Source organism: Malus sylvestris, chromosome 3 (genome assembly GCF_916048215.2).
Source record: "Malus sylvestris chromosome 3, drMalSylv7.2, whole genome shotgun sequence".
NCBI classification, from domain to species: Eukaryota; Viridiplantae; Streptophyta; class Magnoliopsida; order Rosales; family Rosaceae; genus Malus; species Malus sylvestris.
The window spans coordinates 20,795,415-20,814,346 of record NC_062262.1 but is presented as its reverse complement, the minus strand read 5'-3'; positions in this window follow the sequence as shown (position 1 = coordinate 20,814,346).

Genomic DNA, 18,932 nt, shown 5'->3' with positions numbered 1-18,932 from the left:
GGTGAGCCTACAGTGCACAGTTCTTTTAGGGTAATTCGGGACTGGAACTAAGAGTTTAGGCAAGACGACTAACAAAATGGGAGTTATGGGATGTTTAGGGATGAAGGTTAGTTCATATACTTAAACACTCGAGATCAAGTAGTATAAGTACAGGATGGGACATACGAGGTTTGGATGTTTAGTTATGTTGATTAACGGGGTATAGTCAAGGCATTTGCATTGCATCCTTACACATCATTCTGATTTTTTATTTTAATCTTGCTATGTTAATTATACTCTATAATTTTAGTAATGAAGGTATAGGTCCCTACTAAGCTTTTTAAGCTCACCCTAACTAAATTTTGCAGGTACAGAACCAAAATTCTAGAAGTTTACTTAACTTGTTGTTTATTGTGTAACTGTGTATAAAGAAATGAAAAGATGAGCTTGTTAGCTTTTGCTCTCTTATTTGAATAAAGAGCTACTCTTGTGTGAACTTTGAGTAGTTCATAAGTTGTAATTTTGGTTGAAACTTTCAATAAATGATATGTTGTTCAATTGAATTTTATCCCAAGCGAATTATACGTTGTTATTTTCTATTTCATATCACATTCTTAATTTCATTAGCTAGGCTTTATAATTAAGGTGTGATTCACGTTCTAAACCAAGGTTTACATTAATCCTTGGGTTGGGGCGTGACACTCACACAAGAGCCAAGCAATGCAAAAGGAGTTCAATGCCCTGCTTAATACTGGCGCTTAGTTCTTGGTTCTCTCTTTTTCCTCTTAGAACCTTGTAGGGTGTAAATGATGATGAAACCTTTAGTCTTGTCGCAAAACCTATGACTATTAGACTTCTCCTTACTTTGGCAACTCAGTATGATTGACCAACTGGATGTGAGTAATGCTTTCTTGCATGGTACTCTTACAGAATCTGTCTTTATGCAACAATCTTCTAGTTTTGAGGATCTTATAAATGTGACAACCCGTCTCTAGTTTTATGATTTTATTAATTTTAAAAGAGTGAATTGAAGAAATGCCCATAAAGGCGAGGATGTTGACTTTCGTTGACCAGCGTATTGTGAGACATATGAAACATTCTTTTAGCGTATCCTCATAATGCTCGTCACTACAAACGCGTAGGCGTAAGCGGAATCAAATTTGGAGCTATGATATAGATTTTACGGACTTAAGAACATGAAAAACGATTTGGTAATTTCAAGTGAGAGATATTTTGTGGCTTATTTTGTGAGCCACGTGGGGCCCACACCCCATACTCTTCCCTCACTCCCGTATCCCCCTCCTTTTTGGAACAAACTCTTTCTCTCTCTCATTTCTCTATTTTCTCCCTCACCTTTCTCCTATTCTAACTCTCTCTGTCACGCCCCGATCCTGACATATGTCTAGGATCGACACATGACATCACCAAATACTCGTATATCTCACATACCCCATTTCCAGGATACGGCCAATCATAACTCAAGAATCAAATTGCAAAGTAATTTTTCATTTACCTTATGGCTGCATCTAACCTCTTTGTTAGATTGCCTACGTACCCTCAATAAGGATCAAGCCATTCGTAGTTCACTTATCACAAAATCAGACGTTTATTCCACTAAGTTCAAGCAGAAAAGAAAAACATTCCTCAATCATTTATTATAACCTGTCAACATGTAATTCCTGGACTCAGGCTACATAACCAATCCCCATGAAAACATGATTTCTCTCCCATCCAACATATAAACCATTATTTCTCATCATGATATTGCAATTCACAACACATATCATATTTAAGAGCCAACGAAACACAAAACCATTCTCTAGCTGCATTAATTAATTAATTTGATCAAGTAATAACAATCATTCCCATATCTTCTAAATCCATACCTTATGAAATCATAATCGAATCATAGAAAATCCCGAATGAGTCACTCAAACTTCCAATATCTTTTCTAACTCAATTCACAAGACTCTCGAAACCATTAACACAAATATATATAAAACTAAGGCTAGAGTGACACAGTTAGGCCAAGCCTACTTCTCCAAATAATGGGATTTTAGGCAACTCCACGAATTTCAACAACCTTGAGTTCCGGACCACTCAACGGAACCAACCCAAATATGATCGCCTATAAAATGTACCAGGTACAACCAATCATCATCACCTCTAGAATGCGTATGGTCCCCCATCGCTGATATAACAAGCAGAACCATAGGCATAATCTTATCGTGCAGGTAGTGATCACCCATCGTGGATATACCAAGCATGATCACCCCTTAATACATATGGTCCCCCATCGTGGATATACCAAGCAGAACCATAGGCATAATCTCATCGTGCAGGCAGTGATCACCCATCGTAGAGACACCAAGCATGATCACCCATAAATACATATGGTCCCCCATCACGGATATACCAAGCAAGACCACATTCTAGCTCTAGGTAATGACCACCCATGTACCACGGTTACATGGTGCAATTAGATCAACACACAAACCACTTACCCTTATCTCATCCGTTATGATTTACATCGTAATCACTTGCACTATCAACTTCTCATGACCACTATCTTATCATACAAGCATAAAAGTTCTACATAAACTTCTCATAAGATTTTGGGTTCACATCGTCATAAAAACAATCATTCACATCATACATATCTAACCACATTTCATAAACGTTTCCAAGCTACAGTAGATTCACAATTACTAAACATAGATCGATGCTAAAAATAAAAATAACAATTCAATAGGAAGCACATTTAATCAACAAATATAATTCAATATGGTGCCACTAATACATATATCGAGACACACATCAATTGGGAACAACACATCATCGTGATGAGCCAACTAAGCTACATCAAGCCTCAACAACATACTAGAGGTAAGCGACCTCAAGAGTAGAGCACGTTGACTAGAACGTCAACCATAGATAAGGTAGGTCTATTAAGGTCAACAACCTCAGGTTATTCAATCCGGAAGATCTGCACATTGGATTTCCAATCTATAAGTTCTCAAAGGTCTAACAACTGATAACTAGGGTGTTCACAAAATTGTATGACGAACCAACGATCGGATTGTTATCAATCACACAAACAAGTGGTGGTCCAATTTGATCACCACACCAAAAAATTGAATTTCGGGAAACCGAGCTAGACATAGGTTCACAGGGTCACTAGAAGGTATTTGGTACTTAGACAACACTCGTGGATGGTCCCACGCACCGCCACACACGGTGGTAGCCAAGGTGGAGGGTTTAGAAACCCCAAATTTTCAACATTACCTAAATGAGCTCAAATTTACATGGTAGCTAGAGCTCAACAAGGGAAACACTTTTCAAAACTAGGCCGACAATAAATTCTAACCGGAAATCGTCCAAATTCACCGGAGAAAACCGGATTTCTAGGGTTCTAAACACCCAACTCTAAAATGAATACAAAATCACAAACCAAGCATATCAACTTGAAGATAATGAAGAGTAGATGAAGTTTCATACCTTACTCGAAGGAAATGGTTGCCGGAATCACTGGAAAAATGACAAAATCGCCGGAAACCCACGGAACTTTGCTGCCTCGAACTAGAAAAATGGATAAGAAAATGGAAAATCTAAAACTACAGAGATGTAGGGCTCATCAAGAGCTTTCCATGAAATCGCCCCAAAAAGGGGTCAAAATCAGACCCCTCCTTCTTTTTTTTTTTTTCAAAAACCTTCCCCCTGCCCCCCTTTTATTTGATTGGTCATTCTCCATCTAGCTAATTGGTCCTCTTATTTTTGCTTAAATCTGATTAAGCTTCTTCCTTGTGGAAGTTTAATCGATTTAAAATCTATAGTTCAATAACACAACTTCAAATATCCGTAATTATACCGTTATAATCTGGACTCACAAATGGTTTTCGCCAATACGTTCGTGGTTTCGAGATCTATTCGAAAATGCTACTTGTGACCTCGAAAGGTCAACCAGTAAATAATAATTTTCCAAACTTCACTCTTCGTAACTAGTTTAATTGAAATCTAAATTCAAATAAATTAATATAAATTCTCAAAAATAATATAAAATCTCAATAATACAAATACGTAGATTATAACAATGAAATCCAGGAACGGGATTTCACACTCTCCCTCCTGAAAATCACATATCACCACCACTCGGTCCCAAATTGGTACGAATATGTTCTCCTCATTTTGAGCTTCATTTCCATATAAAGATCGTCAATTTTGATTAAGAATTGAAGAAGTTATGAATGTTTAAAGTTTTTCAGCGACCTCCGCGGCTTTCAAGCCATTTTTCGTCCATCTCTGGCCACTTTTTGAACTCCAAACATGCACAATCTTGTTCTACACTTTCCTAGCATCATTTTGACATATTATGGGACAATTTTGGTTGAGAAATGAGTGAGATATCGATGTTTAAAGTTTACCCAGAAAATCTGGCCATTTCTGCAGTTTCTGACAAGCGACCGAAAACAAAAAAGAAAAAAAAAGCCAAACCCTGATCCAAACCCATGACCCGTTGAAATTTGGAGGGAATATTCTATTAACTTTCCAATTAACTTTAACAGAATATTTCGTCTGATGATGGAATATTCCGTTAAAGTTAACTGTTGACCGTTAGTTGACTTTTTTGAAATTTTCTTGAAAACCCTCCTGGGCTAATTTCGAAGCTCCGAGTCCATTTTTGGCATCTATTTAGTGAAATTCTAAAGTTATACCGTAGTTTACTGCCGGGGTGGCTCAATTGACTTTTTAGGGTTAACCGTTGACTTTTTACAAAATTTGTCCAGGACCCTTCTTAGCGTATTTCAATGCCCTGATTCCAAATTCGGACTCCGTTTCCCCAAATTTAATTGTCTTAGTGAAGTTTTACTAATGGGTCCTATTATTATGCTTAAGTGCTATTACTATCGGAGACTTCGGCTACCCTAGTTCGAACGGCTGTGACCTCACAAGTATCTATGAGTGAGTCTTTGCTTTTAATTATTATATATTTATTTCGTTTCCATTTACACATTTGAAAAAGAATTTCCTACATATGCCTAGATTAGACTAATGGTTATAAGAATTAGCGAAATTATGAAATTTACGAAATTGTTCTAAATCCTGCGGGATGCACATGTATGCATATTATCATGGGATGCTATAATTATATTTGAGACCATGAATAGTGTTATGGTTGATTAGAATTATCGATTTACCATTATATGGTCATCATTATATTATCTGTTCATCGTCTGCTACACTGATATTGTACTCCCAAATGTATGTCTTATTCTAATTTTACTGTATTTTACTTATGCTCTAACATTACATGTGAAATGGGTTTATTCCCGCTCACAAGCACACTCTTCCATTTAGGCACTTTTAGGTTTAAATTTACTCACATATTCCACACCAGTACACTTTATGGCTTCGTCACCCTCCAAGTGTCGGCCAGAACAGCTCGATTCAGAGTCCAAGAAGACATTTTGGGTCAGGGTCAGTTTGGTATCAAAGGATAAGTTTGGGCAGTATTGCGTTCATCACACGCATGATGTAAGCATTATTGGTTTTTGAACTTAATGTCGAATCTTGCCACCTCGTCGAGCATGAAAAATGTATTTGCTTTTCTATGTTTTGGGTGACTTGAATGACTTATTAGCCATCTAGAAGAACATCTTGGCGACCGCCTCTAGACTTAAACAAAGAACCTCCCTGCCAAGGAAAAATCCCGATTTGGAATGAATTGTTGGCCCTGACACAAGGTTAATGTATCAATAGTTATGTACCATCGAAGATTTACCCATTAATTACTATCCAGTCATCATTACTATCCCTTATATGATAGGAAATCATAAATAGTTTTTATTCCTTGGCAGTACCCATTAGAATACCACCTATTTGAATTCCTACGAAGTTTTACTTTTGTCGAGATTTCAACAATGTCTTGAGCGACCATCTAGTGCTAAAGTTGTATCACTCGACGAAAGGACATCTGGGGGACAATCACGTTTGGTCCCTGATAGGGATTTTACTACTCATGTGAATGGGCTAAAAACTCCTATTATACTTGCAAGAATCACAAGGTTGTTGTAGTATAAACGGATCTCGTAAGGTCATTCTTCACAGGGATTATTAAATAATTCGAAGCAAACCAAATTCCAATTAGTTATTGTAAAGTAGAAATTGAGGTGATTGATTTTATAACCTACTTAAAATAAAAAACGAAATTAATTAATTAAAATAAGCAATTTGCAATATTGAAAACTAGAAGGAAAAGAAAACAGTTTTGGGAGAAATCAAATTAAGAAAGCACTAGGGTTTCACCATCACCTAGCAATCCTATGAACTTTTACCAATTACTTATGATCTACACATGCCACTTTGAAGATTAGATTTTCCTAATTCATATTCTACTTGGAACCTCCATAGAACGTATATCTAACATGCAACCCGTCCGGACGTTCGGATCAAATCTGAACATGAAAGACTCATTATGCTTTATGAAAATCCTTTGAAAAACCATGCAACCCTTAAGACATGGTGTTCATCCTAAGTGAAATTACAATTATTAATCATAAGAAGCCAGCTTCAATTTCTGGGAACCTTCCAACCAAAATTGCATCAAATTACTTTTCTAAAGATCCTAATGGTGATCGGGCATTAAGACAATTAGATAGTTTTTATCCTGGTGATTAACAATTCAAAGTATGCATGCAATCAATCATAAGCAATTAAATAAAAATCACATATTCATGCTAAGGCTCAAGGCTTCGCCCTAGCAAAAGGAAGTAGTTATGCATATTCATAATTGAAATCATAAAAAATATTATTAAGAAAAGGATTGAAAACACATTCAAGTAGAAAATCTCCAAAACCCTAGCAATTCTCTCTGTCTTCAAAATTGCATAAAATAAAGCGTAGAGAAAAACGGTAGACGACCAAGCAATATATCTGCTAAGCCCCCAACACAAACCCTAAAAACAGGTCCTTTATTCCCCCTAGGATAACTAAAATTAATAATAAAATAAAAATAAGAAACATAACCCTAAATTAAACGGTAAAATTCGTCTAAAATCTGAACAGCCACGTTTTGGACCCATAAGCTGATCCAAAACTGGCCCAATATAGCTGGATTTAATGTTTGGAATATTCTGAACACTTCTCCAAAAGGCCACGAACTCATCCGAGGTCATCTTAGGCTCCAAAAACACAATTTAAGCCCAAAAACGTCATTTTCCAGCACTGCGCATCGCTCCTTTATTTTATCGCCAGAAAATAACCGCTTTGTGGAAAAATCCCAAATTTTGATACAATCAAGCTAAGTGACTCACGAACGTCCTCCAACTAGAATTACTCCAAAATTCGTCCATTTGGTTCTGTTTTTCTCTAGAGGAAGTCAAAAGTCCTATATTGAAAATACAATTCAAAGTATCAAAATTCTTCCAAAATATTAACCACAATATACTAAGAATAGGGTAAAATATATAATATAAAATCTACTCATCAAAATACCCCCAAACTTAGCTTTTTGCTTGTCCTCAAGCAAAACAAGACTCAAACAAAAATAAAAACTAACAAACTAAAGACTTAACTGAACTAACTAACAAAAAAATTCACCTTCGAAGTTGCAATCCATAGAACATGTTAAAAATCAGAACATCTTTTCAAAAGTTCCAACTAATCCCACCACATAGTCTAAGCCATTTAGAATCAATTAGAAAAGAATTCACAAACTTCCTTTGGTGTAAAGTGAACCAACATAGCTAAGGAGACTCGACTAAAACCATCACCTCTCGTCTTCTTTATTCATACTCCACACATACTAACTTCACATATATCTAATTTTCTTTTTCTTTTTTCTTTTTCATTTTTTTTTTCAATAACAGTAGCGGTCGTGCAATGTCGGTTCACTTAAGCTTTCGATCCAACCCATGTAGCGAGCTTTAGGTCAATGACTCCCAAACCACTAGGGTTTTAGGGCACTAGGTGTAGAACACCCCTAAGGACTTATTAACCCGAGCTGAAAAGGCTACAAAAGCAACTAACCACCCTGCCCCATGCCAAAAATCTACCGTTTGACGCGAGAATCACTGCTGATTAGGCAGGACTGGCCCGGTTACTAGGCAAAACCTCGGGTGAGACAATTATTACTTTATTAATAATAAATGACTTGACTTAAAACAAAAATTAAAAATAAACTTAGACTAAAAGTAAGTGTTTCAATCTCACTCCCCACAAACCATGTTGGTGTGATGTGCAAAGTTCAAAGTATAATTCATGAATTAGTGTCTAAGCAACGATAAATAGAAAAGACTCTACTGTGGGATTAATCTTCACCATGTCCATTTGTTCTAACGTTTAAAATAATCTATGGATATTAACTTACAAAGAATAAAAATTCTTAACTGACACAAAAATTAAAATCCTAAAAGTTTACTTTCCCACCCCCAAACTGATTTCACACTTTGTCCTCAAGGTGTGGAAAATAAAACAAAAGCACAATAAATTAAAAAAAAAACACAAGCAACCTAATATCGAAGTCTAACAAACTCCCCTAAAAAACAAAATTATAAGAAAGCAAACATAAAATAAAAACAAAAAAAAAAACTCAAAAGAAACCAAAAACGGAAATAAAAGAAATTGACACACCTAGGTTGGAATTTAAATCCATTGGGCAAGACAAACCTTGGCCTGGTCAAGATGACACACGGGGCCAATTATGTAGCAATCGGAATTGAGCCCATCCTACAAAACAAAGGCCAAGAGTAACATTGGATTCCATGAGATGGTTGAATGGCATGCAGTTGGCATGCGAATTTGAAAATGACGTTTGCGAGTTCTCATGTCAGAAGAAAAAAAAAATCTCTATCAGTCCTCAGTCTTTGTCAGTCATTACCCCAGGGCCAACGGCTCTCTACCTCGCCAATGCAAAACTATCCTTCTCGGGTAGCACGTGAAGCTGAAGATGGGCACACGTGTCGCGCATCCGTTTCACCACTCCTTAAGATTCCAAATAAAAGGTAAAAGATCTCCCATTTCTGATTGTGTGTTGTGAGAAACCCTACGTCCCTCTCTTTAATATCAAAAAGAACGCTCACTCTCTCTCTTGCTCTCAGACCTCATCTCTTTAAAATGAAAAATAGTTCTCATTCTCTCATTTCCTCCCCTCTCTTCACCCTCAGCCGTTCAACCACACACACGTGCGAGGCCTTCTCTCACACAGCAGCACGACCACACGCATCTCCTCCGTAAGAACCCCAAAACCAACGCCTCTGCCATGGCAATGGTAGCACGTTTAAAGCTCAAAGCTTCCCACAAAGGTAATCTTCGTTCATGTCCTAATATTCTCAAAAGCACTAGTTATAATTTCAGATCTTTAGGAGAAAGATTGAATCTCATTAAACCTGTTGGGAAGTATGTTATTAGCAAATTCCTTTATTCGACTTTAGAACACTCCAACCAATACTAGTTTCCAAAATTTCTTTTGGTGTTGTACTTGTCATTTCGATGAGTATAGGCACCAAAGTACGAGTTGTTATAATTATGAAACCACCTCTTAAGACCAATTCCTAACCAATCGTGCAAAACCATCCACCCGAGCTGACTCTAACATCTAATCAGCCTACGATGGCGCTACTAATTAATGATATTGTCAGATATCCAGAAGCTGTCAACCAGAATTCAGGATGTATGATTTCTGATACCAGACACATGCTAGTATCTGAGAGTGATACCTTTGTGCCAGAACACTGATTCACAGGTTCAGGGTAATGAACAATATCAAAATATCTTAAATGTGTTAATTAGCGGCGCGACTGATAGACTGATTAATAGTGATTACCTAAGCCAAAGAAATTAAAATCATGGAAACTTAGGAGCAAGCCTTTTAGGAGGACAGTAAATTCGCAATTGTGTTAATTGTTTTACCCATCTAGGTAATCAATACATTCTCAACCATTCATCCTTGTGGTCACTTCCATCGACAAACATTAGAATTGAAGCACAAGTGAATTTCCCGTTGTAAGAGCAATTTGAGTATCGAGAAAGCCATGAAAACCTATTAGTATGTGTCGTAAGGAAATGAAGTGGTATGGTACGTTTCAAGGACGAATATCTTTGGCTTCATTTCCCAAAATTTTACTGGGGATATCACCAAATTGTGAAGTGAAGTACACCATCGACCCACTTTCTAGTATTACACCAGTTTTCCTTGCCTCATATTGAACAATTTTGACGTCATTGAGAAGCTTAATTACAAAGTTTACTGATTAGGAATTTGCCCAACCAAGAACCAAACACTTTATCTTGGGAACCTCAAACCTATCCACGAAGGTGAAAGACTAAACCTTAGGATCGTACCTAGATTTTAGCAACTCAATCGGGTAACGAAATTGATATGAACTGAAACAATCTACCAATTGCACAAATCCTTATATGAAGTGAAACAATCCCCCAAAGCTTGATAAATTACATGGTGCTTTATTATCACTTGGTTTTATTGGATCTCAATCTGATCACTCTTTGTTGTAAAAAGTGATACTACCTTGGTATTCATTATTGTCTATGTTGATGACATTCTTGTCACTGAGAATGTCACTGACCCTTCATCTCAAGCTTGCGGACAAGTCATTTATCAACTAAATACTCTATTTCCTATTAACACCTTGGGTCCCTGCATTATTTCCTTGGTATTGAAGACAAGAGATCTTTAAAAGGTACTTTCAACTCTCAAACCAAGTATACTCCATATTTATTAAAGAAGGCAGACATGGATGGTGCAAAATATTGTGTCACTCCTATTTTGGAAAATCTTGTCAAGTACAGATCATTAGTAGGTGCTTTACAGCACCTAACTTGGACTAGACCAAATTTATCATTTTTTGTAAATCTTGTCTGCCAATTTATGCATAGTCCAAGACAATCTCATTTTCAAACAGTCAAGATAATACTAAGGTATCTCAGAGGGTCTATTGATCTTGGTCTCTAGTTTTCAGAATGTTCCACAACTCCTTGCATCAAAGCATTTTCAGATGCAGACTGGGTAGACTGCTCTATTGACAAAAGTCCACCGGAGGCTTCTGCATATTTCTGAGAAATTCCACAATCAGTTGAAGTGCTAAAAATCAACCAACAATGGCAAGAGCATCAACATAAGCCAAATATAGATCATTGGCTAACATTGGTGCAAAAATCTCATGGATTTGTAAGTTGTTGGTGGATATTGGCTTCAAACTTCCATATTCTCTTCAATTATGGTGTGACAATGTATCATCAATTTCTTTGGATAAAATTCCTCTCTTTCATGCTTGAACCAAACATGTCAAAATTGATCACCATTACACAAAAAGGTTTTAGCCAAAGAAGTCTCAATTCATTTTGTCTGTACACAAAATCAGATTGTTGATGTATGTACTAAAGCTCTGTCCAAGCTCAAATTCCATTTCCTGCAAGACAAACTTTCTTTTCAAAGACCTCAGTCAGTTATTAAGGGTAGTATTATAAATCATTATTGTGAACACGGAAAATTCCTGAAACGAAAGAGACAAGAACAACGTGCACAAACAAAATATTTGTATTTGATGATTTCGGGTTACAATCTCTCTTAAATTTGATCCTCTGATTCGATCTCCGTAAGGTGTGTTTTTGTGGATGTGTGATTGATCCAAAGGGCCGTTGGGCTTGATCTACGGATGAACGTTCTTCAAGGGCCGTGGACTTGATCTTGAAGGTGGATTTGAGCGGATCTTTAAATGGGCTTTTGGGCTTGATCTTTGAAGAATAGTGATGAACGGATCTTCAAGGGCTTTTGGGCTTGATCTTGAAGAACGGTTGGATGTGTGGATTTGTCGACGTTTTTTATCCAAAGGGTCGTTGGGGCTTGATCTTGGATGAACGGATGATGAACGATGGTGCTTTCTTCAAGGGCTGTCGGGGCTTGATCTTGAATTGGTGGATGGTTGATCCAAGGGCCGTTGGGGCTTGATCTTGGAATAACGATGAACGAAGAACGAAGAACACTTTCTTCAAGGGCCGTCGGGGCTTGATCTTGAATTGGTGTATGATTGTTAATCCAAAGGGCCGTTGGGGCTTGATCTTGGAAGAACGATGAACGAAGAACACTTTCTTCAAGGGCTGTCGGGGCTTGATCTTGGAAGAACGATGAACGAAGAACGAAAAAGGCTTTCTTGATTCTTCGGGAACCTGGATGCTTGAGAGCTTCAGAGTTTCAGAGCTTCAAAGCTTCAAGGTGTAATATGAATTGGTTCCCCCGAATGAATGAAATGGGCTTGTATTTATAGAATTTTCCAAGGCCTAATTTTGAATATAATATCCCAGATGAAATAGGTCGTTTCTGCCAGGTGTTGACACATGTCCTATTTGATGACTTTTCCAACTCATTTCAATTTTCGTTGAGTCGCACACTACGTGTAAAATTTATGTAATACATGAGCGTTGACACTTTGATTTATCGGTCAACATTTATTTACCGAAATTTCGATGTCTACAAATGCCCCCACTTCAAGGCGCGTTGTGTACATGTGCTTGTCGCGTGTAGGAGATGCGTTTTGAAGTCCCTTACTGTAGACGTCGATCCAAGGGCCGTCGAGGCTTGATCTTGAATTGGGCTGGAAATTTCTTCAAGGGCCGTTGAGGCTTAATCTTGAATTGGGCTTGAGATTTCTTCAAGGGCCGTTGAGGCTTGTTCTTGAACTTTTGTTCGAAATTTCTTCAAGGGTCGTCGAGGCTTGATCTTGAAGGTTGAAATTGGACCACAAGGAGCTTCATGTGGTAGATGATCTTTGGCTTGGGTAGTGGGTGAATCGGCACATATTTGTTGCGCTTGTTGACTTTCCACAGCTTTGATCTTGAACTGGGTTGGAGGATTTTCTGGATTCCTCCAATTGTTGATTTTCCACAGCTTATTCTTGAACTAGGTTTTGATTCAAGGGTGGTAGACACTTAATTTTGAATCAGACTTGTGATTTCCTCAAGGGCCGTCGAGGCTTGATCTTGAATTTGGCTGGAAACTTCTTCAAAGGCCTTTGAGGCTTGATTCTTGAAGGTTGACTCGAACACATGACAAGCAGGCACGAGGTGAAGGTGACGACTTGTTGCTCTGTTCAATCTTTCTAATTCACACCTGAGCAGTTTGGTCAACGGTATGATCTTCAAGATTGATGAACTCTTCTTCCAGTTGGGGACTTGATCTTTAAGGATTTGATTCAAGGGTAGTGAAACGGCATATGCAGCTCACAACGCCTAGCAAGTCGACCAAGAATTTGAGGGTCAAAACGAGTCCACCGTCCAGAGTGATTGCACCCTGATGATATGAGATAATTTTGATTTTGACGAAGTAGCGGATGAATCAGCACGTGCTTGGTTGCACTTGTCTCCACATGCTTCAAGGTATCATTTTCATTTCCTTTATCTGTTCCTCAGGCAGATGCGGCATCTTTTCGAGTTCTTCATCTCAGACTCTTTCTGCTGAGTTAACTGTGCAGGCTGCATTCTTCTCTGCTTGTTTCTTCAGGCAGATGTGGCAGCTTCTCGAGTTCTTCAGCTCGGACTCCTTCTGCTGAGTTGACTGTACAGACCGCATTCTTCTCTGCTTGTTCCTTCTGCACGTTGTCTTCACATGCTGCAAGGTATCATTTTCACTTGCCTTATCTGTTCTCCAGGCAGATGTGGCAACTTCTTTGGAAATACAGCAGCAGTGGGAGACGAGTACTCGAGAGCAGTGCTAGGTAGGCAATCAGGGAAGGGTTCCAAGCAGTCGGTTCCTTACCCGAGTTTGAGTGGAGGTTCCGGCATATTGTTTTCTTTATCCTTGTTTTTGCAGGTAAGAACAAGGACAAAGGAAAGGACAGAAAGAGTGCATGATATGAGATACTCTTGCTTTCTACCCTGGTGATATGAGATACTTTTGCTTTGGAGTCATTGGCTTGCAGAGGTACCCCAAGGAATAAGGAACACTGAATGACTCGAGAGGTTTCGTTGGGAAAACATTTTTGGAGATGAAGAAAGGCTCTGTATGTATGCCTTGCTATGGAAGGTGAAGGTGAACAGTTATAGGAGGTACCTTAATACCTGTAGAGGTACTATTCTTTCACTCGTGTCGGCAACCGTTGGATGATTGAACAGTAAACTTCACGTGCTTTCTCCTTCACCGAAAATCCTCGACAAATTGTCCGTGATTTGCGCAAAGTTGAGTGTGCATATGACAAGTGTTGACGAGGCTGAAAAAAAACTGGCACTTCTTCGATATCTGGGATCGGCGCTTCGACAAATTACCCGTGATTTCCGCAAAGCTGAGTTTACGTGTGATAGGTGCTGACGCGTCTGGAAAAGCAAGATGCCTCTCCGATTTCTAAGCTTGCCTCTTCGATTTTTAAATGGCCTCTTCGAATTCTGAGCTCGCCTCTTCGATCTCTGAAATGCCGTCGAGTGCTGATTTTATAGAGGCACGCAGTTCGTTTCAAAGCACACTTCGCTTGTGAAAACTCCTTTCTTGCACTTCTAAGATCTTGGTTCGTCCAACCTCTTATTTCTTCAACACTTTGAAAATGTCTGGACCCTCCGACCGTCGTTTTAACTTGAATCTTGGTGAGGAGGCAGTCCCGCCTTCTCCAGACAACATATGGCGCCCATCCTTCATATCCCCTACTGGTCCTCTTACCGTTGGGGATTCGGTGATGACGAATGATATGACCGCTGCGGTGGTGGCCCGGAACCTTGTCACTCCCAAAGATAACAGACTGTTTGCCAAACGATCTGATGAGTTGGCTGTTAAGGATTCTTTGGCTCTCAGTGTGCAATGCGCAGGTTCCGTGTCTAATATGGCCCAACGCCTATTTGCCCGCACCCGTCAAGTTGAATCATTGGCGGCCGAAGTGACGAGTCTCAAACAGGAGATCAGAGGGCTCAAGCAGGAGAATAAACAATTGCATAAACTCGCACATAGCTATGCGACAAACATGAAGAGGAAGATTGACCAGATGCAGGAATCTGATGGTCAGATTTTACTTGATCATCAGAGGTTTGTGGGTTTGTTCCAGCAGCATTTGCCTTCGTCTTCTGGGGCTGTACCGCGTAATGAAGCCTCAAATGATCAACTTTCGGTGCCTCCTCCTCCTGGGGTTCTGCCTAGTACTGAGGCTCTGAATAATCACCCTATGGTGCCTCTTCGATCTGGGGCTCCGCCGAGTATTGAGGCGCCATTTGATCAACCTTGAAAATCCCCTCCTGTAAATTTTTTTTTTTTTTTTTTAAGTATGTATAATGCAAATTTATGTAAAATTTCCAGAAATAAATAAAAACGGACTTTATTTCTCTCGATGCATTGGTTTGTTTTTTTTTTTTTTTTTTTTTTTTTTTGTAAACATACATATATTATGCACACATACATACATATTAATTTTTCATGTGGACTGATCCACCATTCTTTTTTTTTTTTTCACATGGTGCCAGGGGCACCAAGACTCCACCAAATTTTTTTTTTTTATATTATTTCTCCTTCTTTCCAGCTTGACTTTAAAACAATCAAAACACGCTAAGTGGAGCACCCAAAACCTTTACAATTATTATATATATATATATTTTTTTTTATTCTTTTATTTTTTCTTTGCACATGGTGCCTGATGCACCCCCTTTTTCACGTGGTGACAGCACCACTTTGCTTTGCTCCACCACTTTTTTTTTATTTTTTTTTTTTTATTTTTTTTATTTTTTTGTATAAATTAGGATGCTTGGCTGAGGGATTTTGTAGGGAAGGACGAAGACGGACGGAGAGCTGGAGTTTGAGGAAGAGCTTCTCGGCCGGCTAGTCGTTTGACAGCGGTCTTTGAAGTTGGTGGCAGCTGCGAGGCAAGAGACGGAGGAGGAGGCAAGAGAAGAGCGGTGCAACCTTGATGTCGGAGACTTTGCCGTCGCCGTTGCTGCTTGGAACTGATGGGCAGAAGGGGAGAGCTAACGGTGGTGAAGAAGAGCAGGCTGCCAGAGATTGCTGCACACCGCCGCTCATTGCGCTGCTGCTGTGGTTGCGACTGAACCATCTGACCATTCCATGCAAGAGCTGAGAGATTGAACCCCTGCAGCAGGCTCATGTTCGAGGCAGGATCATGACCACCCCCAACATTGAACGGCTGAGATTGATTCAGAGATTGAAGCCCTGCAAGAGATGACAAGTACCCATGAGAAGCACCAAGGTAGTACTGATGGTGAACAGCCAAACCACCGCTCGGGTTTTCCGTGGATATCCCAATGGAGTCGCCGCCAATTCCCAGAGTGTTTTGCATGTCCTGCCCTTTCTGTGGTGGCATCTCAGTGTCGTCCAGCTTCATCATTTTATAATACTTGTCATCAGTCCTCTCATTGTTTGCAAGATTCAATATCTGCGAGAACGACATCAAGCCATCCAAGCTCCCTCTGTCGATACCCTCGCTTTCAATCCAAATATGACCTCCCATGGTGTTTACAAACCGTTTGCAAATGGCAAGTCCAAGTCCTGCATCGTTGTTAATTTGATTGGATCCATTTCGGGGCTGAGAAAACTTGGTGAAAAGATGAGGAATATCTTCTGGGAGAACCCCACAGCCAGAATCCTTGACCTGAACTCGTAGGTAGAAGTAACCATCAGTTGAAGCTGGATAAAACTCCGGTGGTTGCCAGTCTCTTGAAGATTCTGATTTTTTTTTTTCGCAACAGATGCTGTAATTGAAATACAGCCCTGCTTTGTGAACTTCACAGCATTACCGGCAACGTCGAGAATAGTTTGCAACAGCCGATTCTCATCTCCAACGGCATACACAGGTAAGTCTGGGGATTGAATCAAAGTCATAGACAACTTCTTCACAGATGCGACGGGCTTGTTCATGAGATCCGAGTAGTTCCGTGAGAGATCGACGAAGACCCGAACCAGCTTCGATTTCTCGAGCTTCAGCTTCCGCGCACAGCTTGCGTACGCTAGGGCTAGGGTCCGATGATCGTCCGCCTGCTTCCGGATCTGGTCTAGTCGGGGTTTCAGTGGATCCGATTTTAGAGCCAGCACGGTCCTTCTCGTCGATCCAAATTCACCAAATGAACCAGAATCGAAACCCGAGTCGCCGAGATCGGAGGAGAATAAGGGTTTTGATAGGCGGGTTAGGGCCGCCATGGACGAGAAGTAGGAAGATCGCCAAGAAGTAGGAAGATCACCAGGACTACCGGGGATCTACGAGACGCCATGGCCTCCAACTGAGGGAGAGAGATAGCAGAGGAGATGGTGTGTAGATCTGGAGGTGCTTGAAGGTCAAGATTGGGTTGGTACCTTTTGTTATCAGTCTAAATCGACGGCGGCTTCACCAGTGGGCTCGCCGACCGACTCGGTCTTGTACATTTTGCACTCGTTCAAGTTGATCGAGCTCCATGTACTCCTGTGACGGCATGGCTGCTACTTCTTCAATTGAGGGGAGGAAGATCCGATTGGGTGTTGAGGGAGAGACGAGTGAAGATGGGCTTTGAGAACCGGGCCCGGATTTGGTCTATGGTTTTGAAGGGCCTGGGCTGCATCTAATGGCATCAACCGGTTCTGGGCTCCTGGGCCTATGCTCGATGACGAACCTGTTGTTCGTCTACATGTCCTTCTGCTGCTAGGCCGAGACAGACATATATATGTTTCCTTTTTTTTTTTTCTTTTTTTTTTTTTTTTTTTTTTTTTTTGTAAATACATAATAACATATGTATTCATTTTTTTTTCTTTTTGTAATAAAATTGACTCTATTTAATAAAACACATTTTTTTTTTAGTTTTGATGTGACTGAACTTGAAAAATTGAACATTCGAGCTGCCTACGTACCCCTCCAAAGAAGAGATCAAGTCGTAACGTAGTTCAAATACATACATATTTTTGGTATTTTCTTTTTGTGCCGTTTGCAGTTTTAACTCATGCAGGCAAGGAGTGTTGGTGTCGTTTGCAGTTTCAACTCGTGCAGACAAGGAGCGTTGGTGTTGCCTTTTATGCTCGTGCAGACCAGGAGCGTTGGTGTCGCCTTTTATGCTCGTGCGGATCAGGAGCGTTGGTGTCGCCTTTTATGCTCGTGCGGATCAGGAGCGTTGTGCCATGCAGTTTAGGCTCGTGCAGGCGAGGAGCCTTGGTTCGTGCAGTTTAGGCTCGTGAGAACAAGGAGCATTGGTGAATTTGTCAAGCAATTTTGGAGAGGCGTTCCTCACAATCTTCATAGCAAGGAGCCTTGACCGAGTGATTGAAGAAGTCTTCGGGCAAGAAATCACGCATCGTGATGGCAACAGACGATCTTTGTGTCGTAATTTCATCATCTTCAACACGTTCACGTTGCTTTAAAGGTTGACAAGAGCTGTTTTGCCCCCTTTCCGATTGGCGAACTTGTGGAGGAGACGTATGCTTCTTGTGCAACTTCTTAGGAGTGACTTGAGTCCATCCTTCAACTTTGCTTGTCTTGGAGTATGCCCCCAGCGGTTGAGGTGAAAACTTTGAGTCGGAAGAGCCAGAAGTGAAGGTGGTGTAGTTTGACTTCACCACATCGTCAAGATCTAGCTCGATGATTCCTTTTTTAGCCAGCTTCATGATGAGATCTTTCAGCACGAAACATTTTTCTGTCAGATGACTGATGAAGCGGTGGAATTTACAGTACCTTGGACTGTCAGTGCGATTCATCTCTTCTGGCCGTTTGCACTCAGGCAAACCAATCACCTTTTTTTTCCAACAAGTCTTCTAACATGGCAACCACATCAGAGTCGGGGAATGGATAAATCTTATCCTCAAGCTCCTTCAAAGTGCGTCTACGCATCTCTTGATCACGAAAAGCTTCGGTTTGAATCGCCTTGCCTCGTGTGGAGATTTTGACGGGAGCTGTGTTGACCGTCATCGCTTCCTTGGTGGGTTTCCATGCAGCCTTTTCCACCTTTGTCCCAAGAACTTTGTCGTTCTTGTAGTCGGCGATCGGTTCTTTCTTCCCATG